The sequence below is a fragment of the Lathyrus oleraceus genome, chromosome 5 (genome assembly GCF_024323335.1).
Source record: "Lathyrus oleraceus cultivar Zhongwan6 chromosome 5, CAAS_Psat_ZW6_1.0, whole genome shotgun sequence".
NCBI classification, from domain to species: Eukaryota; Viridiplantae; Streptophyta; class Magnoliopsida; order Fabales; family Fabaceae; genus Lathyrus; species Lathyrus oleraceus.
The window spans coordinates 424,034,368-424,052,166 of record NC_066583.1 but is presented as its reverse complement, the minus strand read 5'-3'; the positions used below and the strand labels follow the sequence as shown (position 1 = coordinate 424,052,166).

The 17,799-nt window shown below is 39.9% G+C and overlaps 1 non-coding gene across 1 annotated transcript; it reads left to right on the top strand.

The window, feature by feature from the left end:
• Positions 1 to 13,113: 13,113 nt before the first annotated feature.
• LOC127090287 (small nucleolar RNA R71) lies at positions 13,114 to 13,220 on the top strand. Its single transcript, XR_007791812.1, has one exon. It is a non-coding gene; the product is annotated as a small nucleolar RNA R71 (small nucleolar RNA).
• Positions 13,221 to 17,799: the final 4,579 nt, after the last annotated feature.

The window sequence follows — 17,799 nt, the reverse complement described above, 5'->3', positions numbered from 1 at the left end:
ACATATCCAAGACACTCATCATCCGAAAGGAGGGCTGAAAAAGCAAACTCGACTTACAGGATGGACATTCGATTCCACAAGGAAATACGAATCTTACTCGACTGGGGAAGAAAAAGACTTCGACTGAAGAGCGCATGAGATATATTATCTATTACCGTTATATGGGTAAAAAACATAGATAACATACTCGCATGGAAGATTATCCGCAACCGGTTACTGGGTTAATAAAGGATAAATCGACCGAAAAGAAATGACATCGGGATACCGATTACTAGGTATAAAATAATGACCAATCAGAAGGAGAAACAATCATTACCAAACAAGGGTAAATGAAAGATGACTCGCTAGGGACAAATTGCCTAACAAAAGCAATTATCCAAGAGATATATCACCGGTTACTGGATGGTATACTCAAAAACGAAGGAATATCAATATCGATTACTGGGTAAAGACAACCCACAAAGAGGGGATTACATCTACCGGTTACTGGGTAGAAAACCACAGAAATAGGACTTACAACTACCGGTTACTAGGTAGAAGGCCACAAGATACGTTGGGGAAAGGGTGAACAATTACTGGTTACAGAGCAATTGAACAATTGAACCACGGGGGATAACAAGAAAGGAAATCAATCTAGGAACAAACTAGAAAGACACAATCAAACAAGACTCAACCCGATGAGGATATAACTCAGGGGAGTAATTCCATTCCGATACACAATTGGGGAGGAAACTGAAACAATAATCATCCACGAGGACATAACTCAGTGGGGAGGAAAAAAGGAAAGATAGACACTTTATGCCTATGGGGTTGACTCTATATGGAGAGATCAGACACAAACATCTGCTTGGGGAAGAACATTTCACCAACAGCAGGAGATAACAAGCAAAGAATATGGCAAAGAATGCAATCATGAATATCTGAATGCTATGATTATGCATGATTTGTGTATGATTAATGCTGACAAACAGACATATCTAACACAAACAGGTCCAAGAATCACGAACAGATACTCGGCAAACGTCTCAACAAGAAGGGCGAAGCCTACTGGAGAACTCAGCTTGGGAATAACCCGAGAAGGATGAAAATAAATCATCGGGGATATCAAACCCTATCCCAAAGCTACACTCGTTGAGGATACAAAGAAGATGTATTCAGGAGCAGCGAAAGAAGGTGATCACATAGAGAACTCAACTCTGATGGGGATTCTCTTTAGAATAAGAATAAACAAAGGGAAGACTTTAACCATAGCTGGGAATAGGCAAAGTCAAAGCTTCCAACTGCAGGAGATAACACTCTGCATAGGAGAAATCTTCCAGGAGCAAACAATTCTGACATAAGAAAGATGCAAAAAATCTACCGGGGAGTTTCCATCAACTCTCTCGGGAACAGGTGGTTAAATAACAATAAGATTTGCTAGAGAAGAAATTCTACTGGGGAAGCTTATCAAGGAATGATGTGAAACTCTATGGGGAACAACCACCAACCAGATGTACATCAATCAAAACACTCCCTACTATCTGCTGGAGAGGAAACTCTGCAAAAAGGGGAAAATAGCATTTTGCTCCACTGGTGAAGGAAATAAACATCTTCACCACCAGCTCTTAATGCTAGAAGAAATCTTCAGACTCGGAGAAGATACAAACATCAAACTCTGATCTGGCAACCCTACTGGGGACAAGCTGTAAATGCTCTTGAGGGAACTACCCTTGCTGGAGAAATTGGAAATGGATCCATCATCAACAAGCAACATACCAGGGATACTTCCTTTCAAAATAAATGGAATGAGAAATAAACCCTTCACCAATTGCACTAGGCAACTTCCTGCTGTGGAATCAATTATCACATGCTTACTCCGTTGGAGATTCTTACTCATGCTGGGAAAAGACAACCTTCCTTGTGAGTAGACAGTCAGGATAATGAGACAAGGAATATTTTCAACTTAAAGCATATCAACTTTTATCAATCTATAAGGGATTTTAGGTCAGTCCACATAAGGGATGACAACCATACAAATGATAAAACACAAATGCTAGTGCCTGATATAGAGGGACACACCTCTCTAAAGTATCGAGGCAAAAACTGAAAAGAAGGGATCATCCACAGATCAACCATACGCCAATCATGGATTGCTAAAACTCCGCAGGAGCAACAAGTATGCATACACAAACAAACTACCGGGAATGCATTGGATTAAAATCCAACTAGGGGAAAGTAATCCAGAAGATCGATCAATCCACTGCCATCGAGGAGAACTTCTCATGCCAAACTCTCTGGGAAGCTGATGAAGGATCATTCTTTCTGTGCTCTGTTGGTGAGACAACTTGAATATTGATGAAGAGGATATAAGGATCAAGAATTCCAGAATATGAACAAATGTCTTACCCCTTGGTGATCATACTATCCTTGGGAAAGCATTAAGGACATCCCACTTATCCTTTCAGTCATTGTGAATGTTCACCTTGTTTAAAACAGTTTATTTATGAAAACTTTATTTTTTTTAAACACTGATATTCATCAATTAAAGCATGCAAACATTTGTTAAACAGAAATAAGTAAGAGTGCAAAGAATTGGATAAAGGCTCAAATTTATTTAAGAGAATGGTAGTCCGCAAATGGCGAGACTCCATGGATCTTTACAAACTTGAAATTGGTGATATACATGGAAAAGGGCTACATTGAACATAATGACCATTTCTCCACCAACTCTGAATCCACTGTATTCGAAACTTCAGTTGATGATGACTGAGCAAGAATTTTTGACAGATGACAGTTGTAGAACAAAGTCTTGTCAGGATGCAGTTACTTGCCAAATCCCTAATTTTTGCCTAGATTGCCCTAGGGTGAGGTACTCAATCTAGCGGGATATATATTCATTTTTTTTCATGTCTCTAACTTTTGCCTGGATCTCCCTTTCGGGTTTTCAATCCACCGAGACGCTCATTTTTGCCTAAGCCGCCCTTTCGGGTTTTCAACTTAGCGAGCTATTCTGTTTTTATTTTTAAGCGAAGTATTTCTTGGTTGCATCTGAATTCACAGGACAAGTGAAATCCTCCCCATCCATAGTTGTGAGCAACAAAGCACTGCCTGAAAAGGCTCTCTTAACAACGTATGGACCTTCATAGTTTGGAGTCCACTTGCCCCTTGAATCGGGCGCGAAAGACAAGAGTTTCTTGAGCACGAGGTCACCTTCTCAGAACACACTAGGCTTGACCTTCTTATCAAAAGCTTTCTTCATCCTTTGTTGATATAACTGGCCATGGCACATGGCAGTTAATCTCTTCAATCAAATTCAGTTAGTCATAACAACTTTGAACCCATTTAGCCTTAGTTAACTTGGCTTCCATCAAGACTCTCATTGATGGGATCTCGACCTCTACGGGGAGCACAGCCTTCATGCCATATACAAGGGAGAAAGGGGTTGCCCCAGTTGAAGTGCGGACGGATGTACGATAGCCATGCAAAGCAAACGGCAGCATCTCATGCCAATCTTTGTACGTAACAACCATCTTCTGAATGATCTTCTTGATGTTCTTGTTAGCAGCTTCAACAGCCTCATTCATCTTGGGTCTATAGGGAGAAGAATTATGATGCGCAATCTTGAACTCGCTACACATCTCCTTCATCATCTTATTGTTCAAGTTAGATCCATTATCAGTAATGATCTTGTCTGGCACACCATATCGGCATATGAGTTGGTTCTTGATAAACCTCACAACCACCTTCCTGGTCACATTTGCATACGATGTCGCTTCAACCCACTTGGTAAAGTAATCAATTGCTACGAGAATAAAACGGTGACCATTCGATGCCTTAGGCTCAACCATGCCAATCATGTCAATTCCCCACATGGAGAAAGGCCATAGTGAGGAAATAACATTCAGAAGTATCGTGGGAACATGAATCTTATCCGCATAAATCTGACACTTGTGGCATTTCTTCCCAAACTTGCAGCAGTCAGACTTCATTGTCAGCCAATAGTAGTTTACGCCTGCTCTTAACATCTTTTTCGCCATAGCATGTCCATTGGAATGAGTACCAAATGAACCCTCATGGACTTCAGTCATCAACAGGTCTGCTTCGTGTCTATCCACGCATCTGAGCAGAACCATATCAAAATTCCTCTTGTAAAGCACATCACCATTAAGGTAGAAACTGCCAAATAATCTCCTCAAAGTCTTCTTATCTTTAACAGATGCCCCAGGCGGGTAAGTCTGACTTTGGAGAAGGCATTTGATATCATAATACCACGGCTTATCATCTTTCACTTCCTCAACTGCAAACACGTGAGTTGGTTTATCCAAGCGCATCACAGCAATATTTGGGACTTCATTCCAATAATTGACAACAATCATTGAAGCAAGCATAGCGAGAGCATCCGCCATCCGATTCTCATCTCGAGGAATATGATGGAAGTCAACTTTAGTAAAGAAAGTTGAAATCCTCCTCGCATAATCTATATATGGGATGAGGCCAGGATGATTCGTCTCCCATTCACCCTTAATCTGATTAACAACCAGGGTCGAATCCCCATAAACATCAAGATATTTGATCCTAAGATCAATACATTCTTCCAAACCCATAATACAAGCCTCATACTCCGCCATATTATTCGTGCATTTGAAAGTTAACCTTGCTGTAAAAGGAAAATGCATGCCTTGAGGAGTAATAATCACTTCCCCAATACCATTTCCATACTGATTGAAAGTGCCATCGAACACCATACCCCATTGGGAACCAGGCTCTGGCCCTTCATCGAGCGTAGGCTCATCACAATCTTTCATTTTCAAATACAGAATCTCCTCATCAGGGAATTCGTATTGCACGGACTGATAATCTTAGATTGGTTGATCCGCCAAATGGTCAGCCAAGATACTACCTTTAATAGCTTTTTTAGCTCGATACTCAATATCATACTCAGATAACAACATCTGCCAACGAGCAATTCTCCCAGTTAAAGCAGGCTTCTCAAAGATATACTTGATCGCGTCCATTTTGGATATCAACCAAGTAGTATGATTCAACATATATTAGCGTAAACACTTAGAATCCCAAGCCAAAGCACAGCATGTCTTCTCAAGCATTGAGTACCGAGACTCACAGTTAGTGAACTTCTTAATCAAGTAGTATATTGCATATTCTTTCTTTCCTGATTCATCTTGCTGACCAAGGACACAACCCATGGAATCATCAAGCACAGTTAAGTACATAATAAATGGTCTCCCTTCAACAGGCGGAGACAGAATCGGAGGCTCAGACAGATACTCTTTGATACTGTCAAAGGCCTTTTGGCAATCCTCGGTCCAATCATGACACTAATATTTCCGGAGGAGCTTGAATATAGGCGCACATGTGGCAGTCATGTGGGATATAAATCTCGAAATGTAATTCAAGCGGCCAAGAAAACCTCGGACTTGCTTCTCAGTTTTGGACGCAGGCATCTCTTGTATTTGTTTGACCTTGGCAGGATCAACTTCAATACCTCTCTCGCTGTCAATAAATCCCAATAACTTTCCGGAACGGACTCCAAATGTACACTTGTTCAGATTCAAGCAGAGTTTGTACTTCCTCAAACGCTGGAAAAGCTTCAACAAGTGTTCTACATGTTCAACTTCCGTTTTCGACTTTGCAATCATATCGTCAACATACACTTCGATCTCCTTATGCATCATGTCATGAAACAAGGTATTCATAACACGTTGATACGTGGCTCCGGCGTTCTTCAAACCGAAGGGCATCACTCGATAACACAATGTTCCCCAAGGTGTGATGAATGTTGTCTTATCCATATCCTCGGGTGCCATTTTAATTTGATTATAACTGGAAAATCCATTCATAAATGAAAAGACATTGAATTTAGTCGTATTGTCTACTAACATATCAATGTGTGGTAGAGGAAAATCATCTTTTGGACTAGCTTTATTCAAGTCACGGTAATCCACACACATTCGGACTTTTCCGTCTTTTTTAGGTACAAGCACAATATTGGCCACCCATTGAGGATATGTAGAAGTCACCAGAAACCCCGCATCAATTTGCTTCTGAACTTCTTCTTTAATCTTCACTACCATATCAGGATGAGTTCTTCTGAGCTTTTGCTTCATAGGCACACACTCAGGTTTCAACGGTAAGAAATGTTGCACAATATCAGTATCTAGACCAGGCATGTCTTCATACGACCGGGCAAAGACGTCGACATATTCTCGTAGCAACTCAATCAACCCCTTCTTAACAGACTCTTCAAGGAGTGCCCCAATCTTCATTTCACGAATGCAGTCCTCAGACCCCAAGTTGACTGTTTCTAGATTCTCAAGATGTGGCTGAATGATCTTCTCCTCGTACTCAAGCAGACGGGTAATCTCATTAAGAATCTCTTCAACATCATCTTCTTCTGCCTCAAATATAGGGAACTCAAAGTTGGGAGATGGTGTTGGGTCATTATGTTCAATGGGTTTGATTAACCTGCATAATGATTTTGAGTATAAAGAGATTTCAGAATTCAAACAAGGCAAATCATTATGCAGATAAAAAATTGATTTTATTCTCTTTTTTAGGGTTTTATAGTGATCACCAATTTCATGCAAAAAGCAAAAAATGAAAAATAATTTGGAAAACAAACATTTAACATGCGATTATTGAATGAATATCATTGTATTAATCAATTATGCCAACAATGTCTTCACTTCTCCTTTTGGCATGGGAGAAGGGTTTTTAAACAAAATGAACATATTACGTTGACTTATGGATAACTATTGGAACATCAACAGCAACCCAATTGTTGCAGATCCCGCCAGGTATGACAAAGTTGCCAAGGTCTTCCTCTTCATCTTCTTCAATGATGGCAGCAGCTTCTTGATCTCCATCGGTGTGGATGAAACCTCCACTCTGAAACATCCCAAGATCATTAGAAACACCGGAAGAATACCCTATACCAGCCCGGGATTTATTATCTTCCATCTTTATCATTTTCCCCAAACCACTAGTTGCGCCATGCTCAATGGCCAACTTCGCGTCATTATAGGAGACAAATGAAGAAAGTCCTTTCCTAGAAGGCTCAGCAATAGACAAGGCTTGAAACGGAGTTCCAACCTCATCCTCAGCATCAATGTAGGAAAAGGAAGATAAATGGCTGACCAAGAGAGCCTTCTCTTCCCCTATCACCACCAACTTCTTGTTCTTGACGAACTTCAATATTTGGTGTAGGGTGGATGTCACGGCACCTGCCTCGTGAATCCATGATCTACTAAGTAAACAGCTGTATGACGGATGTATGTCCATAACTTGGAAAGTGATTTGGAAATCACTAGGTCCAATCTTGATCGGGAGATCTACTTCGCCGATCACGGTCTTGCGCGATCCATCAAAAGCTTTTACTACCACTCCATTCTGCCTCATGGGAGGCCCCTGATATGAAACTTTGGCAAGAGTGGACTTTGGCAATACATTAAGTGATGACCCTGTATCCACCAACACATTGGACATGGCATCGTCTTTACAATTCATAGAGATATGTAAGGCTAAATTGTGTTCTTTTCCCTCCTCGGGAAGATCATCATCACAGAAGCTCAAATTGTTGCAGGCAGTTATATTTGCAACAATGCTATCAAATTGTTCAATCGTGACATCGTGATCCACATATGTCACGTCCAACACCCTCTGCAACGCTTCACGGTGTGGCTCTGAATTCATCAACAAAGATAGTACAGATATCTTTGATGGAGTTTGAAGCAACTGCTCCACAACGTTGTACTCGCTCCTCTTGATGAGCCTCAGCATCTCATTACCATCCTCTCTTAACATGCCAGACTGACCAACTAGGATAGGAGCTTTATCGGCTTTGACAACAACAGGGTCAACACCCTTCACAACAGGAATATAATGATTTGAAGAAGAAGTCCCCATGGGACCGGCAGGGTTGACAACATCCCTCTTCACGACGTCTTCATGGGATTTCGGCTGAGCCGAGAAAACACGACCACTACGGGTCACTCCACTAACATCGGATATGCTTACAATAGAGGTCGAGGGAAATGGCACCTCCTTCATATCTTCCAGCATAACAACATTGTAACGGTACGGGAGCGCTTTATCTAACACATACGGGACAGGGCCCGCTGGCTTTATCACAAGAGTGGGCACCACCTTCTTCTTGTTGTCATCATACTTAATGACAACAGGATCAAGAATATTGAACACTGGAGTGATAACATCCACTTCATCCTCATTACGATTTTGAAGTATCTCAATCATCCTTTGGTCTAGCATCTCTTGGATATCCCTCCTTACTTTGCGGCATCCTCTTTCATTAACAGTGCACACATGGCACCTATCATGATCGTGCTCATAGTGACTGTGCTCACACAATAGCCTATGCATCTCTACCAAGGATTGCCTTATATCATTCACATAAAGAACCTTATATTTGCCAGGACAATCGTGGACCATATTGACAGTTGCCTTCCCATGCTCGGGCAATGGGTTCTTCTTAACATTTGGGCCTACATCCTCAAAGAATAGTATCCCACTCCTCACAAGGTCTTGCACCTTGGTCTTCAATGGAAAAAAATTCTCCACGTCATGTCCGGGAGCACCTGAATGATACAAACAGTGAAGTTCAGGCTTGTACCACCATCGAGGATTGGCTGGCATAGTAGGAGGATCACGTGGAGTTATCAACTTCCTATCGATCAAGGAAGGACATAATTTAGCGTAGGTCATAGGAATCGGGTCAAAAGTCACCCTTTTCCTCTCATAATTGTTGGTGTTGGTGTTGTTATTGTTGCGAGGCTGGTAAGCCTGTTGTTGTTGATGAGATTGTTGTTGTGGTTGTTGAGCTTCTTTAAAAGCAGGTGTTATATGAGCCACCTGGTGTTGGTTGACGACAGGTCGCACTTCCTTCCTCCTCACAGAGGGTCTTCTTTTGCTATGGGAAGAAACAGCATAAGTCTCCCCTTCCTTCTTCCTGGAAAATCCTCCATACTTCTTCGCCGAAGAATCATCACGGGACAAACGTCCTTCACGAACTCCCTCTTCTAGCCTCATCCCCATATTTACCATTTCGGTAAAGCCCGAGGGAGCACTAGCAATCATGTGCTCATAGTAGAAAGAGCTCAAAGTCTTCAAAAAGATCTTTGTCATCTCCTTCTCCTCAAAGGGTGGCACTATCTGAGCTGCCAATTCTCTCCACCTATGGGCGTATTCCTTGAAGGTTTCTTTATCCTTTTGGGACATCGCGCTCAATTGATCTCTGTCTGGAGCCATGTCCATGTTGTATTTGTACTGTTTCACAAAAGCCTCTCCTAGATCAGTGAAAGTGCGGATGCTTGCACTTTCTAGCCCCATATACCAACGGAGCGCAGCACCTGTCAGGCTTCCTGGAAATAGTGAATCAGCAATTGATCATTATCTGTCTGGGTCGACATCTTGCGGGCATACATCACAAGATGACTGAGTGGACACGAGTTTCCCTTGTACTTCTCAAAGTCAGACACTTTGAATTTGACTGGGATTTTCACATTGGGCACTAAGCACAGTTCAGCAGCACTCTTCCCAAATAGATCTTTGCCTCTCGGCATTTTTAGTCCCCTTGTACTAACGAAGTCTGCATACCAGGGTACGTTACTTATTGCTAAGGAATTTTGGGGATGCTCATGAGGGCTTAGGTTATTATCTTCGATGGTTTCTGCTCTAGCTATCAATCTATCATATGCGAAATCATCATTTATGGGTACTAGTTCTGGTTTTAGATGTTCTAGCCTAGAAAGGTGATTGGCTACTACATTTTCAATGCCTTTTTTATCTCTTATGTCTAAATCAAACTCTTGTAGTAATAGAATCCATCGGAGTAACCTGGGATTGGCATCTTTTTTACTTAATAGGTAACAAATGGCAGCATGATAGGTGTAAACTATAATTTTTGCTCCTACTAAATAAGATCTAAATTTGTCTATAATGAAAACTACAGCGAGTAATTCTTTTTCAGTTGTTGCGTAGTTAAGTTGGGCAACATCTAGGGTTCTACTGGCATAATAAATTTCATGTAATTTTTTATCTTTCCTTTGTCCTAGAACGGCTCCAACTGCATAATCACTAGCATCGCACATTATCTCAAAAGGTTCTGACCAATCAGGTGGTTTCATAATGGGTGTTGAGATTAATGCTTGCTTTAAAAGATTAAATGCGTCATTACATTTTTCATCAAAAATGAATTCAGCATCTTTCATTAAAAGTCCAGTTAAAGGTTTGGTTATTTTGGAGAAGTCCTTAATAAAACGCCGGTAGAATCCAGCGTGTCCAAGAAAGCTTCAGACTTCTCTGATGGTTTTTGGTGGTTTTAGGTTTTCTATAACTTCTATTTTAGCTTTATCTACCTCTATACCTTTTTCAGAAACTATATGTCCTAAAACTATTCCTTCGGTTACCATGAAATGACATTTTTCCCAGTTTAGCACGAGGTTCACCTCCACGCATCTCTCCAGGATTTTCTCGAGGTTAGCAAGACAATTGTGGAAATCAAATCCGCAAACCGAGAAATCATCCATAAACACTTCCATGATACCATCTAGGTAATCTACAAAGATTGACATCATGCAGCGTTGGAAAGTAGCTGGGGCATTACAGAGGCCGAATGGCATTCGTCTGTAGGCAAAAGTTCCATTAGGGCATGTAAAGGTAGTTTTTTCTTGATTTTCGGGGTGGATAGGTATTTGGAAGAATCCAGAGTATCCATCTAGATAGCAGAAGTAAGAGTGTCTGGCTAGACGCTCCAACATTTGGTCTATAAATGGTAAAGGGAAATGATCCTTCCTGGTTGCTTTATTTAATTTTCTATAATCTATACACATCCGCCATCCTCCTTCTAACCGTTTTGCTACATGTTCGCCTTTATCATTTTGCACGACTATGATGCCTCCCTTTTTAGGTACTACATGCACAGGGCTCACCCACTTACTATCCGAGGTCTGATAGATTATACCTGCCTCAAGTAACTTAAGAACTTCCTTTTTAACAACATCACTCATTATAGGGTTTATTCTTCTCTGATGTTCCCTGGAGGGTTTTGAATCTTCTTCGAGCGAAATCCGATGCATGCATACGGATGGGCTTATACCTTTCAGGTCAGAGATATTATATCCTAAGGCTGAAGCATATCTTCGTAAAACGTCTAAAAGTTGGTTCATTTCCTCTTGGCTCAAGGTAGCACTGACTATAACTGGACGGTTCATCTTTTCATCGAGGAACTCATATCTCAGGTTCTTAGGCAGTTCCTTAAGTTCTAAGGTTGGTTTCTTAGGGCATGGCATAGGATCTAGAGTAAGGGATAAACATTCGTAAAGGTTATCATCGATGTAGGGTTTCTTAAAGTCATCATATTCCCTTATGAGAGTTGATGGTAGCTTAATTGTTTTTCTGATTTCTTCTTGTTCTAATTCTCTAACACATTCATCAATGATATCTAAGGCATAACACGCCTCTCCCATCACAGGTACCATAAGAAATTTCGAAAGTATAAATTCTATTTTCTCGTCACCTACCTCAAATGTCAACTTTCCTTTTTTGACATCTATTATGGCTCCTGCAGTCGATAAGAATGGTCTACCTAGAAGGATTGGTATATCATTGTCCTCTTTGATGTCCATGACAACAAAATCAGTAGGGATAAATAACTGACCTATCCTAACAGGAACATCTTCTAAAATGCCTATCGGATATTTAACAGATCTATCGGCTAACTGAAGTGACATCTTAGTGGGCTGTAATTCTCCTAAGTTTAACCTCTCACAAACTGCTAAAGGCATTAGGCTCACACTAGCTCCTAAGTCTAGAAAAGCTTTTTCGATGACATGATTACCCAAAAGGCAAGGAATGGAGAAATTTCCAGGGTCTTTATCTTTCTTTGCTAATTTGTCCTCGGAGATAGCATTACATTCCAAAGGCTTCGGATCGTCAAGTCTACGTTTGTTGGTAAGGATGTCTTTGAGAAACTTTGCATAAGAAGGTATTTGGGTGATGGCTTATGTGAAAGGGATTTCTACATGAAGTTTTTCTATAACTTTAATAAATTTTTGATACTGTTTATTGATCTGGGTTTGTTTGAGTCTTTGCGGATATGGTATAGGTGGTTTATATGGCGGGGGTGGTACGTAAGTTTTGTCTTTAGGTTCTTCTCCTTTTTCTCGACCTTCCTGGTTTTCAGGTTCCTCTGGTTCCTTTACTTCGTCCGGGGGTTTGATACATTCCTTAGAAGTTTCGGGTTCACTCAATCTAGGGTTTGGTGGCTCATCATAAGCGTTCCCACTTCGTAGGGTAATGGCATTGGTTTGTCCTCTCGGATTTTGTTGAGGTTGTCCAGGGAATTGTCCTCCATGTGTAGTATGAGGGGCTTGGTTTAAAGCTACCTGAGAGATCTGGATTTCAAGCATCTTGGTATGAGTAACTATTTGGTCAACCTTGGTTCCTAACTGAGTAATCAATTTGTTAACATGAATGTTCTGGTTCATGAACTCCTTGTTTTGTTGGGTTTGAGCGGTGATAAAATTTTCCATAATTTTCTCAAGGCTTGGCTTTGGTGGTATAGGTTGCATAGGTTGATTTGATCTAGGGGCTTGATAACTAGGTCTCGGGGGTGCATTATTTTGGATTGGGTTATTGTTTTTATAGGAGAAGTTCGGGTGATTCCTCCATCCAGGGTTATAGGTATTCGAATATGGGTTCCCTTGGGTGTAGTTCACTTACTCAGAGTGGGTTTCGTTTAATAGACTGCATTCTGCAGATTGGTGTCCTTTGGTTCCACATATCTCACAATCCGACGAAACTACGGCTACAATATTCGGGTTTATGCACATATGCTCGACCTTAAGGGCTAATGTGTCCATTTTAGCTTGCATCATGTCTATAGAGCTTAGTTCATGCAATCCTCCTTGGGCTTCCTTCTTCTCAACTGTCGCTCGTTCGACTCCCCATGATTGATGGTTTTGAGCCATATCTTCGATGAGGGCACTAGCTTCAGGGTAAGGTTTGTTCGTCAGAGCACCGCCTGCGGCAGCGTCGATGGTCATCTTAGTGTTATAGTGAAGTCCATTATAGAAGGTTTGAATGATTAACCAATTTTCTAAACCATGATGTGGGCATGCTCGTAACAACTCTTTATATCTCTCCCAAGCTTCGAACAGCGATTCTCCTTGGTTCTGGGTAAATCTAGTTATATGATTTCGAAGAACGGCGCTTTTACTCGGGGGGAAATATCTAGCAAGAAAAACTCTTCTAAGGTTATCCCAAGTCGTAATGGAATTGGGTGGAAGGGAATCTAACCATGATAGGGCTTTATCTCTGAGGGAAAAAGGGAATAATCTTAAACGTATTGCCTCAGGAGAAGCTCCATTGGTTTTAAAAGTGTCTGCTAATTGAAGAAATATTTTTAAATGTTGGTTTGGGTTCTCAGTAGCGAGACCTGCGAATTGTCTCTGTTACACTAGTTGCAACAGGGAAGGTTTAAGTTCAAAATTATTAGCTGGGATGGTTGGGTTTACTATACTAGAACTAGGTTCTTCATTGGATGGTTGAGCGAAATCTTTAAGAGGTCTTTGGTTTTGATCTTCGGCCATAGCTCTCTTAATTCTATGAAAGAATAAACGTGCGCGAGCGTAACGTTCAGGTTTCGCCATAGGGTATACTAAGCTTAAACTTCTGGTGTTGCGAGTTCTTCGCATTGACCGGCGGGAAATAGCCTAAGTCTAAACGATATAACAATAGGGAAATGAAATTTGACGAAATTGGTCCCCGGCAACGGCGCCAAAAACTTGATGCGTGCTTTTCGCAAGTGTACGAACGTGTCAGAGTAATATAAAAGATTGTCGAATCCACAGAGACCAAGTGTCAATCTATCGTTATCTGTTGTTATGGTGTTTATCAAAGGCAATCAAAATAGGTGTTTTTAGAGTGTGCAATGGAAATTAAAGTGTTGAATAAAGTTTAATTAATAAAGACAGGGTCGAATGTAATTCACGTAATCAATTAATAATCCAAGTACTTGCTAATAAAGTAAAGCGAGTGCGGGAAATAAATAAAGTAAAACGAGTGTGAGAAGATAAATAAAGTAAAGGCAAAGTAATAAAAACCTGCTCCAATCGGAGGGTTGAGTAAATTGTAAAGCGGAAATGAAAATGGCGGTAGGATTAACTTCCTTCCAAAGTGCTCCAAACTCGATTACAGACTCTATCACAGACTTGATTACACAATTGTGGTAACACTCCAATGCGAAGCGATTACCACTTTAAAATACTGAATATATGCCTAAGTGTAACAAAGTTGCTCTGAGTTTGCCTCTGTTCTAAGTTTGGATGATTGAAAAAGTGATTTCGAGTTTCTATTTATAAGCAAGTAAAAAGATGGAAATGACAAGGATGCCCTTCAACTTGAAAATGGGAGGGAAAACTTTTCCTCTTGTGGCGCCCGCCACAAGGCCATGGCGCCCGCCACAAGACCATTCTGAGGCGCCTTAGTGGAAGTAGTGGGGAACGTGGCAATTGAGAGAAGTTGAGCTTGGACACGTCATGGCAGGGTCTATGGCGCCAGCCATGGGGGAAGCCATAAGTACAAAATGCTGAATTTTAGGGTTTTTGGCTCTTTTTCGCTCCTTTTCTCGTTCGGGGCTCCGATTAAAGTAAAAACCTGAAAACAAAGAAAAACATAGTAATAACACAACAAAATAGCAATAAAACAACTAGAATGCATGTGAAATCGGAGTCGAAAATACGGTAAATTTCAGTGTTATCAATGAGATATGGGAATTTCTTCCAATCCACTAAAAGGAACTTTTTTAGATACAGGTATCCCCAAGAGATGGGCATACTCCTCCAATATAGGCACAAGCTGATAATTGGGAAAAGTGAAGCAACGGTAGAGAGGGTCATAAAACTGAACCAACACACTCAAGAGTCCTTCAACCACATCAGCAAATAAGATAGAAAGAAGTTTCCCATGGTGTTGTTTGAAGTTCAAGGGATCTAATACAAAATATGCTAGCTTCCTTAACTCTTTCAAGTAGGAACATCTGAAACTGTACTTCTTAGTGTTCCTTCATCCGTAATCCATGGTCTGCAAATATTTGCAATTAATAACTCAGTTCCTTGAAAGTTTTTCTAGTGTGATGCAATCAATCTCCGGTTCATGTGCAATTGATGCTGAAGTCATTACATGGAAGCATGCAAAGAGGAATGATCACTTGAATTCAAAACTTGCCAAAACAAATCCCACAATGGGGCCATGTTCAAGTCCCTCAATTTTGATCCAAATGAGATGATCTTGGACTTTTTGGAAAGGTGAGATCAAGGAGAACAACTTTCATGTTGAACGCTCTTCCATTTGAAGCTTGGATCATGATGAAATACGAGGTGGAAGTTTGGGAAACCAAACATATTTGAAAATTTTCTAAGTACTAAGACAAATGTTCACTTCTTCCACCTTGAATAACTTTTGCTATGGACTTCAAATGGAAAACATTTCTTTATCAAAGTTGTATCTATTTCAAGCCTATTCAATTTGGTAACAAATTTGACCTAATTTGGATTTGGCATGAAGGAGTTATTCATTTTAGAAGTTGAGGAAAATCACTTGTTCAATGGTAATGGCCCAAAATGACCTATAACGTTTCCTCTTGGAACATTCATTTGCAAGTTAAATTTGAACTTCTTCCAAACATATAAGTTGGATTGCACATATTTAATTTAATCATGTAACTTTAATGGATTTCATCTCATAAAAATTGAGCAAGTTATGGTCCTTGGAATTCGACCTCCTAACTAGGGTTCAGACAAAATGACCTATAATCTTTCACCGTAAAAAATGACTTTCCAAGCAAAACTAGCTCTTGACTTAAAAGTGAAAGTTGTTTGGAATGTCTTAAGGAGTAAAACTACTTTTAGAATCATCTTCATGTGACAAACATTGTAGGAGATATGGTCTAGGGAACCCCAGTTTTGACTAGTTGGCTTTCTCTGGTCAACCACCATGAACCAACTTGCAAATTAAATATTCTCTTGATATTTGGGACTCATGTAGGATCATATATGTGTGGGATGATGTAATATGAATTATATCGTGAAATATTTGATCAAATGATGAAGAAACTTACTAAGGAAGTCACACAATATACCCAGATTAATTAGGGCTTCCACGGAAAACAAGATTCAAACTCTTAATGATTTCTTGATTAAAATGATATGTGAAGACCATGGGGATCCATATATGATGTCTATAGCCAATTTAAATCATATCTTGATTTATCTTCTTGCATTAAAGGGTCTTAAACCCTAATGTAATGGGGTTTTCGTTACCTTTAGGTTTATTGACTAAACCAAAAGTCAACATACAATTCGAGTCGCCACCGCACTTTTATTTGTCCAAAGGAAAGGCTAAAAAGCGAACAAAAGCCAAGTAAGAAGTTTTTCAAATCAAAAACTAATAAAAATGTCAGAGATCTAGGTAAGGGGGTTGGTTATGAAATGGGAAGGTTTTACGCACCCAAAACATCCTTAGTACTCTAAGGGAACCCTTTTTGCAAATATGTGTTGTAGGTTGGTATTTGTGAAAAGATTTGTGCAAAAGATTGGAGGGATGAGAAGAGAATAGATTATATTTACAAATTTTGTTGTTTGAATGGATGAACCCATTACCTACGTACCATCACAAAGGAGGATCAAAACCTCGTAGTTCGGGGTAAAAATTTCAAAGATTGGTGAATTGATTTTAACCAAAAGCCTTAAGGTCTTTTGTTATCAAAGGGAGAAAACTCAATATAAACCAACAATCTACCATGTGAGGAAGGCTTCAACATGCTAGTGAGGGATTAACCCTATAATAGGCATGGAAGGCTTATAATCCAACACTAAGGATGAGGTGAGATTTACATCAACCACTATGATAACTCAAACCTATGACTAATGATTTTGAAAAGGTTTTAACAAGTGGCCATTGGAACCACAAAAACAACTTGAAATGGGCTATACTTACAAGTTAGATTTATTTACAAAATGAGGTCAAAGTTGGATTAAAGTTTATTCACAATGAGTATTTATGAAAATGGTTTTGAAAAGTCAAAGGCTTAAGGCCTAGGTTTCTAATTTGAAATAATGTCAAAGTTTAAAAATGATTTTTGGCTTGGTTAGAGTGGGGAGAAGAGAGAAGGGCTATTCCTAAAGCATACAAAGATAAGAGGGGAGAGAAAACCCTTGGAGTTCCTTTTCTTGGAGTCATAGAGATGACTCAAGATGCTCCTTTCCTTTGGATTTAGCCCACAAACAAGCAATCAATAATTTAAATTCAAGCTCCTAGGATCTCCATTTTGCTTGGCTCTTAACTTGGCTACTCATGACAATGGTCCTCTTTTCACAATCTTAGGATGGGATCCCTATCACACAAAAAGCACACATCAAAAAGCTCACAACACAATAAAGAGAATGGACAAAGAATAAGTTTGAGGAGAAGTCCTTTGAGATCAACTTTTAATTTTAGCATTCTAAAGACATAAGGCCTAGTTGCTCTTCAACAAATTTTGCATTCTAAAGGCATGAGGCCTAGTTGCTCTTGAACTCCTTTAAACATGGGTAAATCCTAATTCTAATTCCTTTCTCCTTTTGCATTTTGTTTCACATCAAAACAAACACAAAAAACACAAAATAACAATATATTTATATACAATAATGGGCTCAAATTAGCAAAATAAAAATGGCATAAACGTAAAATATGTGCTCAAGTGAGCAAAGATGAAAATCAAGATGAATAATGAGTAAGAAATAAATG